This window comes from Lepisosteus oculatus, unplaced genomic scaffold (assembly GCF_040954835.1).
Source record: "Lepisosteus oculatus isolate fLepOcu1 unplaced genomic scaffold, fLepOcu1.hap2 HAP2_SCAFFOLD_106, whole genome shotgun sequence".
In the NCBI taxonomy this organism is placed as follows: domain Eukaryota; kingdom Metazoa; phylum Chordata; class Actinopteri; order Semionotiformes; family Lepisosteidae; genus Lepisosteus; species Lepisosteus oculatus.
The window spans coordinates 87,900-101,183 of NW_027167657.1; the positions used below are offsets into that span (position 1 = coordinate 87,900).

Consider the following 13,284-nt stretch of genomic DNA (forward strand, 5'->3'; position numbering starts at 1 on the left):
GCCACGGGAAGTGGGACACAAACATGCCGCAATGCTTTCAAGACGTTAGGATTTGTTTGTGCAACATCCGAGAAGAGTACTTGTGGCTTGAATGTGAACTGTACGTGCCCGCCCCCTTTCCTCTGTAGTGCATGAGTTCCTCCCGGCATGCCCTTCGTCATTGTTCTGTCATCTTGTATTTAAAGGGTTGTATTTCTGCTGCTGAAAAGAATCAACGGGTTTCTTTGTTCCCAACGGAGCCCTTGTCTGTCATGAAATTCTTCAAAACCTCAAGCTAGAAGAAGACGACAAATATGAAGCGTTACAGCAACGACATGCCATGAGACGATTGATAACGATTTCCATAGGATCCCCGCGGTTGCCTGGCAACCGTCAGCTTTGCGCAGTGGCAGTATCGTAGCCTGTGAGGTTTAGCCGAGGCGGGATTATTGCTAGTTGAAAACTTTTCCCAATACCCCGCTTCCGCCGGTTTGCAATACAATCGGCAAAAGCAATTTTTGACAGTCTCGTTAGAGACTGAGCAAGGTGTTTAAAGACAGATTTGGTCATGGTGACATCATGGTAGAAAGAAGCGAGCTTGTTCCCAGTGGGCATTGATTCGTCGAATATACGTATATTTACGGTGAAATTACGGCTATACGTATATATACGTCGCCTCGAAGTATAATCAACGTCGAATTGCAACCGTAAAATTGACGACATTAACAAACGCATATATAACGTCGAAAACACATCTAACACAGTGCCTGAGGCTTTTTACTGTATGTATCGTGTGTGCCGCAACTAGGAGTATACGGCACTCTGCACAGTGTACGAAGTAAATTATTTTCGCAGCAATTAATTTACACGTGTATAATAAATATAGTAAATATAATAAATTAATTACTGCGAAAATAATTTACTTCGTACACTGTGCAGAGTGCCGTATACTCCTAGTTGCGGCACACAATCAATGCCCACAGCTTGGCATACAAGGGTTTTGCTGAGGGGGTCTTGCCACCTGCCTGAAAAAAAACAGTAAAATGTTTGAGTGCCTATAGAGTTTCTATTTTTATTTTCTTGACAAAAGTCCCCCATCAGTGCGCGGTGCCCGAGGAAAAATCTGTAGGGGGGCGTCTGAAATTCTGAGGGGGGAGTGATATTTCAGTTGAAACGGAGCTGTACGGTGCAGCTACCCAAATGAAATCTCGCAGCTATGCCATTGATTAGTGCTTCATGATAGAAGATAACGACTAGCAATCTGGTATTTGCGATGAAGTTTAGTTTCACATTTTTCGTCACTCTCAAGGTTTGTATTGCCTGGAGCGAAAAGTACCATAAGCGTTCATTTTTGCAGCTACATGGACGTTCTGAATCGTTAAGAAAAAAATGTTGTAAAACCAACAGAAAGCACAGACTGCTATAACTAGTCCTAGTTATAAAACGATTTTAAGTATAATGATAAACTACTGCAAGGAATCGGTCCACCTGAGCAAACAGGATCGTAATGTTGACACTCAATAATATGTGCAGTTCCTGGACGGATAGCCCTCCTGCCTATCAAACAGACTGAGTGACTGTTCGTGTCATTTAGTGTTGTCTGACCATTGACAAAGTACAACTATTTTTTTAGGGTGCAAATTAAGTTAGGTAAAACTTTTTGCCCAAAACTGAAGGGGCGACATTCCCCCCTCCCCCCGTGATGCCAGGCCTGTCCCCATCCTATTCCATAATGTCATTATATATAATACCATACAACAGTGACCGATCCTTACTTATTGCATGCGTTAAAATTGCACATCAGCTCATAGCAGCGATGTATTATCAATGTTAAATTTCAACCATAATATCGACAACATTAATAAACGCATACGTTGAGAAAATATCGAACCCAGCATATTTTCCGGTTATATACCACAATGCATTGCTAGTATTCGTTGGTCACCATTTTGGACACGTTTTTCAAACGTAAAAGTATATCCGAAAATATCTCAGCAATCCTCTTTTGACGAGTAAGTATGAACAATAATAATACTATCTGAATACATACAGATCTTTCTTAATATTATTTTGATTAAAATAGTATGTGAATAAGCAAAAAAATGGCACATAAAATAGTGTGAATGGGGAAGATGACACAAAATCGTTTTGCCGTTTCTCTTATTCTTATTCTATGTTGTACTTTCAAACTTTGGGTACTCTTTAATTAGGACAGACTTTATTGCTCAACTGCTATGATGCAAGCCAAATTTTATACATTTATTTCAGCTTTGAGCTTAGTAAACCGTTCATTTTTTAGATTATACTAAAGAAGATATTAATCATCATTTATTTGGGAAGTAATATTATATAATTTTCTCCTAGCTGCGGTGCTGAAGTCCCACCCTACATCAACAGAAAAAGAAATAAAGGAGCACGCAATGTGTTACTTGAAGAATGCATATGCAAGGCAGGGGGCCAGGAGATCTGGACTCTGAAAATAATAGGTTTTTGGTTCTAACTGTTAGGACAATTAGACAGGGTTTGCAAATAGTGGACAAAAATCGTCTTAACTTCCATTGTAATATTTTATATTTTATGTAATATTTTTTTCTTGGAAATATAGAAGTTGTACATTTTAAAATGTATATTTGAATCAAAATGTGGTTTTGAGTTAGTGTGTTAATGTAATTAGTTTTGTGTTTGTCATTACTATACTGTATATTGCCATGTTACCAGAATTTGTAGCTGAAGTTTAAGACTAGTTGTGTTTTTATGATTATTGCCCATATGTTGATTGTTGATTGATTGTATACAATGTATAATTTGAAATACATATGTTTCAGGTGTGAATGTGTATTTTCAGAATACATTTCTAAACCTAATCATTGGCTTGTTTTACTTGTTTCTACACCTATAAAATCTATCTTTGATGTATAATAGACCTCTACCCATATACGTATAATAGACCTCTAATGTTATCCGTATAATAGACCTCTAACCATATACGTATAATAGACCTCTAAAGTTATCCGGAACTCCAACCATATATGTATAATAGTCCTCTAAATTTATCCGTATAATAGAACTCCAACCATTTATGTATAATGAACGTCTAAATATAGACGTATAATTGACGTTTAACTTTAGACGTATATTAGAATTTCATTCTAGACGAATTGTAGACCACATTTAGACGTCTAAGATATGCGTTTAATAGACGTATATTATACGTCTTTTGCCCAATGGGTTACGTCTCAACAGAAACGCTCTTTAGCTCTTTCAGCGTTATGCAGAGAACATCGTCTGTCGAGATCACTTTTGAGTCAGCGCGAAACGCCGTGTGCTGTCAGTTTGATTTCATATTGCTCGTAGCGGCGCCCGGCTTTTGTCTGTCAAACGTTAGGTTGCGCTTCTTCATGCTGCATCGTCGGCATGAGTGGAGCTTTATAAACGTCTGTACTTACTGCGCCCCATAAGAAATCGTTTGTCCCCGTTCAAAAGAGATTGTGCGATGTCCTGCAGCAAACCTTTGACAGTTTGAAAAGAGGAATTTATTCTGCTTCCTGTGCGTGCAGTAGTTACAAAGTTGAACGCCTTTACACGATCTGCTGCAGTTTTCAGTGGGCGGGCTTTGTCAAATGGCTTGGAAAAATGCACTGTGTTTCGGCTCGGGAAACATCATGAGCAGTGTCCTGCATGTTTTCTGTGTATAGCTGTCTTTTAACGCATACAGAATTCATTCGAAATCATTGATTTCTCCAATTAACAAGGGTCCCTTAAAGGATGAGTCAAAGTAACGTCTAATCGGATTAGTTTCCTTAGAGCTGGTTCAGAGTTTGCTCAAGAGTTTACCTTTCACAGATGCGCAAAGAAGAATGTTGGGGGTGCACGCTTCAAGGCGCCTTACAGCTGTAGGGAGTGATTCGAGACGATTCGTGGCGTGTGCTCGTTCCCATATACCGTACGACCCGGGGTGCAGTGCTAGGATGACGTACAATACCGCTTGGGCACGTAACAGCGTTATATGCAAGTGCGGGACGTGAGGGTTTTCGTTTGTTCGTTTTGTTTTGCTCTGCTTTGCTTTGTTTTGCTTTCCATCGCGTTGGTAAGAGCGTAAATAAAAAGGCGATTCCTGTGTCTACCACTAATGTAAGAGCTATTTCAAGTGCGACGTGGTGCGGCTTTTCAAATGCTTGTGGGCATTTCTCTGTTGTTGATTCTTTTTTTGTGTGTAACAAAGTGGCATTTTCATGTCCGGACGGGGAGACTTTATCATTCCGACATGAAGCCACCCTTAAGTCCTCTGAGGCGTGTCTGTCTGCAAGGCTTGTATTTTGGAAATGTTTTTTTGAAACGGAGAACGACTTTGAAATAGGCTTCCGCCGGCGCCTCGCGATCCAGGTAAGATTGTAGCAAGAACGCAGCGGCGGTGGGGCTTGCTGTAGTCGTGGCTGAGTGGTTAAGGCGATGGACTAGAAATCCATTGGGGTCTCCCCGCACAGGTTCCAATCCTGCCGACTACGTTGTCCGCCTTCAGTCGGTGTGTTTCGGCACAAGCAAAGAAGCGTGCCTCTTTGCTGTTCCTGGTGGTTTTAAAACGCCCAATCGCTTGTACCCGCTGCCTTGGAAATAAGTTCTTCAGCGTCCGCAAATGACATTTTGCAGCTGGAAGCAGATGTCGACGCGTTTTGCACAGAGCACCAAAAAAGCGTCTTTTTTGAAGGCCCAGGCACTGAGCATTGGTGGTTCAGTGGTAGAATTCTCGCTTGCCACGCGGGAGGCTCGGGTTAGATTCCCGGCCAATGCAGTGGCTTTTGCAGCGAGCGGCTCCATCACTTGCATCCCCTTGCAACTCGCAACTGAATACCCACTGAAGCTAAGCAGGTGTGAGCCAGGTCAGTACCTGGATGAGGATGAGCTACAGGGAAAAACAAAGCTTCCAGCTGGAAGCGGTGTTAATGGTGCCGGCGGGGGGGTGCTCACCCTGAGGTCTGTGTGGGTCCCAATGCCCCAGTATAGTGACGGAGATGCTGTGTTGTAAAAGGGCGCTGTCTTTTGGATGAGATGTAAAACCGAGGTCACAGCGCTCTGTGGTCATTCAAAATGACCACCAAAACCTTTGACAAAAGCTCTTGGTAATTGATGGTCTTCAATAATGCTTCTCCTTTAGGTACATTTTAAATCAGCTGAAAAATGCTGTGAAATGGGGGGGCACTTTAGGCCAGTGTAGGATTTGGGTTACAAGAACCATGAAACTGCACGAGAAAGCCCGTACACTGAATTACACGGCTTTCTATTCAAAGGAAGACAAAAGAAATTCCCTGAGTTTGATTTTTTGCAACACAGAGAGGAGCACTGTCGTGAGGCCGGTTAGCTCAGTTGGTTAGCGCGTGGTGCTAATAACGCCAAGGTCGCGGGTTTGAGCCCTGTACGGGCCAGGTCTAGGTCCAGGTCCCTGTTTGTGAAACAGGCAAATGACTGTCTCAGGGGCCCATTCCTCATTCTCAAGACACATGTGTGCAGTATGTACACCGTGCATTGAGCAATAGGGACTGAATACACCACAGGTAAGGTTAGAAGTCATTCTGAGGTGCCACATGTGAGGGATACAGCTAGGCATCCGAAATGTAGGGTTTGAGACCCTTCAGGAGTACTGCATCCTTTGAGACAGACCCGTGCATGTTAAACAAATGATCATTTCTTTCGGCATTAGGGACTAAATATACTAAACATATGATGCTAAAATGTTATTTCCACATATATTAATGTAATAAATGATTGCTTATGCTTTATAAACAAATCTAATTAAAATAAAAGCTTAAGTTTTGTATTTATCTTGTACCATAGAACATGATTTTCTTTGTATTTCAAGCCCACAAAGTGTCCAAATGACGCACTACATGATATAAGGAAGATTATCACATGCATATCGGTATTATCTTTCTTATGAAAATGCATTCCTTTCATTACCTTTTACTTTTTAAAATGAACTCAAATTGAGTATAATGTAATAATTTAAGTAGAATAGATTCTAATAATATAATGATCCAGTGTTTTGCACTACTTCACTGCTTCACTGCTCTATGCCATCTGGAAATAAATCCTCAGACTGCTTACTGCCCTGGGCATGTACCAATAAATTAAAGGAGCACATCTGTTTATCACTGCATTGAAGCAGGAGACACACAGTCTCTGCAAACACATCCTAGATACAGTGTTCCAGCACCTTTGACCTCATCCAGAACGTATCATTTCTTGAAAGGGATTGCTGTCCGAATGCACATCTGAATCCCAAACAGAATCTCTAGTAAAATACGATCATTTGTGAAACAGGCAAATGACTGTCTCAGGGGCCCATTCCTCATTGTCAGACACATGTATGGAATGCTTTCACCGTGCATTGAGCAATAGGGATTAAAAACACCGCAGGTAAGGTTAGATGTCATGTTCTATGATCATTTCTTTCAGCATTAGGGACTAAATATACTAAACGTATGATGCTAAAATGTTATTTTCACATATATTAATGTAATAAATGATTGCTTATGCTTTATAAACAAATCTAATTAAAATAAAAGCTTAAGTTTTGTATTTATCTTGTACCATAGTACATGATTTGCTTTGTATTTCAAGCCCACAAAGTGTCCAAATGTTCTATGATCATTTCTTTCAGCATTAGGGACTAAATATACCAAACGTATGATGCTAAAATCCTGAAAAAAGGATGTGCTCCATCTCGTCAGTAGATTGGATTCCAAAACTGATTTGGGTCAATATACATTACCTTTGAAATTAAAGTACAGTCTACTGTAGGGAACCATCAACTTAGAAAGCATTGGCCTTCCCTGGGGGTCAGGTAGGTGCAAAAGATAAACCTTTATCCTATCTTTATCTTAAGATAAGTGGCCAAGCAGTATTTTTCCAAGTTTCACCAAGCACATCATGTTGCCATAGTAGACAAAGTTCTATAAAATGTTAAATAACTTTTAAAAAAAGCATCTTGGTCTTACAGTACTGTACAAGGTGAATTAAACTGTCCCTGGTAATAAAAAGTAATTAGAAGCATCTCAGAAACTTTATCTCTAGAAACATTAGCTGTTTTATATCATGTAATTTAGTGTGATGTTGTCAGAATTCAAGGACATTATCACACACAGAAATTGGTTCAGTTAAATCTAAAAAACACAGCTAAACATGGGTTTAAATGTAACAGAAGTCTTACCTCTTGTCAAAAGATTTAATTCAAGAAGCGATGTAATAAATGATTGCTTATGCTTTATAAAGAAGCTTAAGTTTTGTATTTATCTTGTACCATAGAACATGATTTTCTTTGTATTTGAAGCCCACAAAGTGTCCAAATGATGCACTACATGATATAAGGAAGATTATCACATGCATATCGGTATTATCTTTCTTATGAAAATGCATTCCTTTCATTACCTTTTACTTTTTAAAATGAACTCAAATTGTGTATAATGTAATAATTTAAGTAGAATAGATTCAGGTAGGAAATATAGAGTCATGATGTTTATGGCTGACATCATTTCACATGGGTGAATTTTAAGCTAAGAAATAAAAACATTTACAATGAAGATACCATTGCTTAATTTTAAATGCCTTTAAAAAATAAATACCTCCTGAGAATAATTTGCCACTCCCAGATCCTTGGTAAGGTACTGTTTGAATCCAATCAGGAGAGGAGCATCCAGGGAGTGCTTTCTATAGAGTCCAGCTTGGGCCACTCTCTTCCGGCCTGCTGATACTTTTTAACTACTCAGGGCCTGTAAGGATATAAAACACCGGTTTAAACATTTTATACCTATAAGACAAATTAGAATTTTAGTAAAAAATAGATACATCTGAAAAATAAAAAAGTCTTACTGCTGATAGAGTTCTTCAGAGCTCACATCTTCCCCTTCCTTATCCGCTTCTGTTTCAGTTTCTAGAGCAGCCTCTGGCATCTCTTCCTCCTGGACAGCGGCCTCTTGCTCAGGGCCGCTGGAATGCAGGTAGATTCTTTTCAACATGCTTTTACATAATATGTTGTAACAATGATTTCAAAAAGAAACTACAGAAGCCTTACAGATTAAAAATATCTCACCTTGCCAATGTGTCTTCAGGCTTCTCATGTACAAAAAGGCCCAAGGACTCTAGCAGTCTTACAACCACTATCCTGTTTGCCTCACCAGACACGATCTCTATTCTGTGGTAATCCACGATGACCCCGTTCTTCAGGTGATTCATCATGTCCTCCCTCGCCTGTTGAGAGGCCATCCTGATCTTTTCTGCCGTGGCGTGCTTCATACACGCCCTCTTCAAGTGAGCAGGAAGCTGATCAAGAGTATTCAGGTACATCTTGCACACCAGGGGAATCCGCGCGGGTTTCCTTTGAAAATAAATAATACCATCTGTGTATAGAAACAAGCTAAGACTGATTTCTTAAATTATCCTTAATTTTCTCTCTCATAGTTTGAGCATAATGATTTTATTGCATTTATATAAGAATTGCTCATTGCTCCTAAATAAATAATGGTTTCATAAAAAAGTGAACACTTACTTGGTCTCAGTCACAGACTTTCCAATAGAAGCCATTGTGGAGTTCAGCAACTGCAGGTCCTAGAAGTGGGGAAGGAATTTTAAAAGAGAAACTGAATTACAATACAGAAGGAATGGCTGAGGGTTCACTGAAATATATAAATATACAAATTCCAAAGACTGAGTCCATATAGAAACAACTACCTTTCATTTTCAGTATAAGAAAAAAAAACATTATCTTCCAAAGCATCATAATATTGTCCCTTCTTCCAGACTCTACTTCTCTCTTGTAGTAGTATAGCAGACCTTTCCAGGTGAGCAGATCACAGAGTCCGAAATGAGCTTCCTCCATCAAGCAAAGTACCTGAACATGACTCTGTCTTCATAAAAGCGCCCCTGTAATAAAGAAATTAAATCCGAAATCAAGAGGGCAGTTGCCTACTGAAATACAAGAAGTCATCAATTTTAACCTAGCAACACATTAAAGGCTGCATCTATACAAGTACGATTCTAGAAATGCTCACCAGATTACGTTTTAAGAAGGAACTGCGCCTCAGGTTCCGCCGAGATCTTAACTCGGATGGCAGGATTCAGAGTCCGGAGTGCGGACTGATGGCGCACGGAGGGTCCATATACTGTGGATCCCTCAGTGATCTTCCGCGTATTCAAACCGCCAGCGTGTGACTCCCCTGTCCCCGTGACCTCATTGCTCTGCTCTCTCCTCTGTGCAGCTGAGCCCGACTCACGGTAAAATGGAAAAAAATATGCCCTCGACGCGAGATTTATTCTGGAGCGAGCCAGTGTTGCGCATAGCTGCCTTCAAAGCAGTTAACCCAGGTCCGATTCCCGGCCAACGCAGTTGCGAATGTTTTCAAATGCTGTCATGAGCCTTGGATTGTGACTAGCAAAGCGAAGCCTTTTGAAAGAGCTAAAGCACTGCAAAACGTAATTGAAGGAGAATCTTACAGGGGATTCTGAGCAGTGTCTGCATACATGCAGTCAGATAAAGGTGCTGAAAGCTTGAGCTACTCTCAATGTCATGCTGCCCTTCCCCGGAGTAAATCTGTTACATTGAAAGAATGCTTCTGGCAGGTTCAAAAAGGGACCCTTGTTAATTGGAGAAATCAATGATTTCGAATGAATTCTGTATGCGTTAAAAGACAGCTATACACAGAAAACATGCAGGACACTGCTCATGATGTTTCCCGAGCCGAAACACAGTGCGTTTTTCCAAGCCATTTGACAAAGCCCACCCACTGAAAACTGCAGCAGATCGTGTAAAGACGTTCAACTTTGTAACTACTGCACGCACAGGAAGCAGAATAAATTCCTCTTTTCAAACTGTCAAAGGTTTGCTTTGCGAACGCTGCAGGACATCGCACAATCTCTTTTGAATGGGGACAAACGATTTCTTATGGGGCGCAGTAAGTACAGACGTTTAAAATGCTCCACTCATGCCGACGATGCAGCATGAAGAAGCGCAACCTAACTTTTGACAGACAAAAGCCAGGCGCCGCTACGAGCAATATGAAATCATACTGACAAGCACACGGCGTTTCGCGCTGACACAAAAGTAATCTCGACAGACGCTGTTCTCTGCATAAAGCTGAAAGAGCTAAAGAGCGTTTCTGTTGACACGTAACAAGTTCGTTTCTTTCTACCATGATATCACCGTGACCAAATCTGTCTTTAAACACCTTGCTCAGTCTCTGACGAGACTGTCAAAAATTGCTTTCGCCGATTGTATTGCAAACCGGCGGAAGCGGGGTATTGGGAAAAGTTTTCAACTAGCAATAATCACGCCTCGGCTAAACCTCACAGGCTACGATACTGCCACTGCACAAAGCTGACGGTTGCCAGGCAACCGCGGGGATCCTATGGAAATCGTTATCGATCGTGTCATGGCATGTCGTTGCTATAACGCTTCATATTTGTCGTCTTCTTCTTCTTCTAGCTTGAGGTTTTGAAGAATTTCATGACAGACAAGGGCTCCGTTGGGAACAAAGGGCGTTGTGAGAAAACCGTTGCTTATTTTCAGCAGCAGAAATACAACCCTTTAAATACAAGATGACAGAACAATGACGAAGGGCATGCCGGGAGGAACTCATGCACTACAGAGGAAAGGGGGCGGGCACTTACAGTTCACATTCAAGCCACAAGTACTCCTCTTGGATGTTGCACAAACAAATCCTAACGTCTTGAAAGCATTGCAGCATGTTTGTGTCCCACTTCCCGTGGCTGCGGGACGACTGACACGAACGGACAAACACAATCTGTGGCGTTTAGCGTGACATGGTCTTGCAGGCATCGTGCTGTCTCACTGCAATATTATACCGCTGGAGGAAACAGTCCATCTGGCCATGAAACTCATTTGAACGTCTAGCTACAGCAACTAACAATATCATGATTTATTCAGGATGTGTGGAATCAGCACGTCCCGGAGACAGCTTCCGAAATCGTGAGCATTCTCTGGTGGTAGGGGCGTTCAAGATGGCGCTCAGGTGGGAGGTAAAGTTTAGTGGTTGGGGAGTTTTTTTGAGTTTTTCATGACCTGAATGTTAATTTTTGCTTTTTTTGACTACAGAAAAATAAGGACTTAACACTAGTTGTTTAAACTTCAGTTATAATTGAAAGAAAAAAAACGATTTTTTTTTAGGTTTAAAAAGTCCGATATGAGTAACACTGGGAAAAGAAAAGAGAGTGCTGGGTCTTCGAAGGAGAACTCTAAGATACCTCAATCGTATATGTATAGCACTACAAAAAAATCGATGGCAACTAAAGGGAAAAGTGAAGCAGCTGCAGGGGCAGCAAGAGGGCGGAGGCGCCGCGCGCCCGGCCGAAGTGTTGGACCGGTGCGCTTTACGTGCTGAAATAAACACGCGACAGCCCCGAAATGTTTCCAGAGTGCTGTGCACTGAAGACTTGCCTGGTGCTCCTCCGTGCAGATTCTTTGTCCTCCTCCAGTGCGGGACGAGCCAACACAAGGGAGCGCATTCGCCAACATCCAGGCACGCAATGCGATTTGGAAAGCAGCTCCTTTCCAAAGAGTTGCACACGAACGATCCTTCAGTCCCGCTCGGGGGGCACGGAACCCCCGCCACACACAGCTTCAAGTAGCGAGTCAGGCGCCGGGGCTTTCGCTTACGGCCACACCACCCTGAACATGCCCGATCTCGTCTGATCTCGGAAGCTAAGCAGCGTCGGGCCTGGTTAGTACTTGGATGGGAGACTGCCTGGGAATACCAGGTGCTGTAAGCTTTTGCTCTCCCGGCCAGCAGGGGTCGCCGTTGGTGCCGTAGGCTTTGGGAGGAAAACCTGCAGGATGGAAAGGTGATCTATAGCCTCATCTCTAGAGATGTTTTGTTGCTGTGGCATGTGTGTGACCCATATTCAAAAAAAAAAACCCGTCTGTAAAACGAATATCGAAGCTGCCTCTAAATCTGCAAATGAAGATGAGTCGATAAACCACTCGTTTTTCGTATAACTAGACATATATTCATTTGTTACCGATTTCATTCATTGAGCACGGATACAATAGAGGTACAGCCATTCACTGTTTGACATGTCTGCACTGGTACAGAACCGATCAATCAGAAAACGGGTGAAACTGTCTTTAGACTCAGCATACAGTACCGAGGCCCCCCATGACCAAATAAAGGCTAACCTCGATAATCAGCCTAAAGAACGCAGACTACAGCAAAACGACTGACTTTGAAAAGGGAATGAACGTCCGGAAGGAGTAGTGGAACTAGCTTGAGATGCTTCTCCGGACCCCTAACTAAAAGCCAGCGAGAACCAGCAGCGGCGTCCACTCCTGTCGAACCGGGATCCTTCCGCAGCCACGCAGCTCGTGGTGTCCTAACCCTCCCGTATCTGATTTTGGACCAAGCACATCAGGGGAGAGCGCGAACGCAGTCCCCCACTATCAGAAATTATGCAGTCGAGATTCCCACATTTGGGGAATTCGCAGGGGTCAGCACAGCCGGAGTGCAATGGCCGAGCCTCGCCCTGGGTGAACCTCCTTCTTGATCAAGGTATCTCCCCTGCCAGGTAAGTATGAGTTAAACAGGCCCCTGCAAGCGGCCCGCACCCACAGCACAAATCGCGCAGCCTAGGCCACCTCCTCGCCCCGCACGCCACTGCCTCCTGCTGGGCCCACTCTTTCACACACTCACACGCCACACTAACACTCAAAAGTGTGGGCAAAACGAGAAAACGAGCGCGCCGTTTCCTACACATCTGCAGTCGCCGTTGCGCATTCGCAGCATGTCCCGGGATGCAATTCGGCCTCATTTGCATAACTCCAGACCGGCAGATGGCCACGCAAGCTCGCGACGTGCACCTGCCACACACCAAACAAACCTTTTCAGCAATTTCCAAAAAACGGGCCTGCTCGCCTGCCCACAAGGCTCCGTCTCTTACCTGCTCTCCAGAGCCTGCTGCCTTCTGTGCTTTTCTCTCGGCACCGCTGCAGTGCACACAACTCCTGCAGCGGGAGGGGGGGAGAAAGTTCCCGCGCTCCGCCGCAGGGAAGGCTCGCTCCGTGCGCACACGTCCTTTCGATGCCAGTCCAACAAGTGCTCCGCATTAGCTGCGTCGGGGCTCCGGCGTGTCGCACCTCACCTCACCTCGCCCTACCCCCTCCTTGAATGTCTGCCGCTGGGCATGCCCCGCTCTCCTCCGCCTTATCTTATCGCGTGTGAGCACCAACAATGGCCACAATGCCGGGGAATGGCACCTGTAAAGTGTTAATTGGGGCACAGGAACAGCCCGTCTCGTCTCGGGGGG

At 43.1% G+C, this 13,284-nt stretch overlaps 4 non-coding genes across 4 annotated transcripts; 2 read left to right on the forward strand and 2 right to left on the reverse strand.

The window, feature by feature from the left end:
* The first annotated feature begins 374 nt into the window (after positions 1 to 374).
* On the forward strand, positions 375 to 516 carry LOC138225876 (U4 spliceosomal RNA). The gene has a single exon (XR_011184286.1). It is a non-coding gene; the product is annotated as a U4 spliceosomal RNA (small nuclear RNA).
* Positions 517 to 10,202: 9,686 nt separating this feature from the next.
* Positions 10,203 to 10,344, reverse strand: LOC138225869 (U4 spliceosomal RNA). The gene has a single exon (XR_011184279.1). It is a non-coding gene; the product is annotated as a U4 spliceosomal RNA (small nuclear RNA).
* Positions 10,345 to 11,635: 1,291 nt separating this feature from the next.
* LOC138225850 (5S ribosomal RNA) lies at positions 11,636 to 11,754 on the forward strand. Its single transcript, XR_011184262.1, has one exon. It is a non-coding gene; the product is annotated as a 5S ribosomal RNA (ribosomal RNA).
* A 636-nt stretch (positions 11,755 to 12,390) lies between these two features.
* LOC138225856 (U1 spliceosomal RNA) lies at positions 12,391 to 12,554 on the reverse strand. Its single transcript, XR_011184267.1, has one exon. It is a non-coding gene; the product is annotated as a U1 spliceosomal RNA (small nuclear RNA).
* Positions 12,555 to 13,284: the final 730 nt, after the last annotated feature.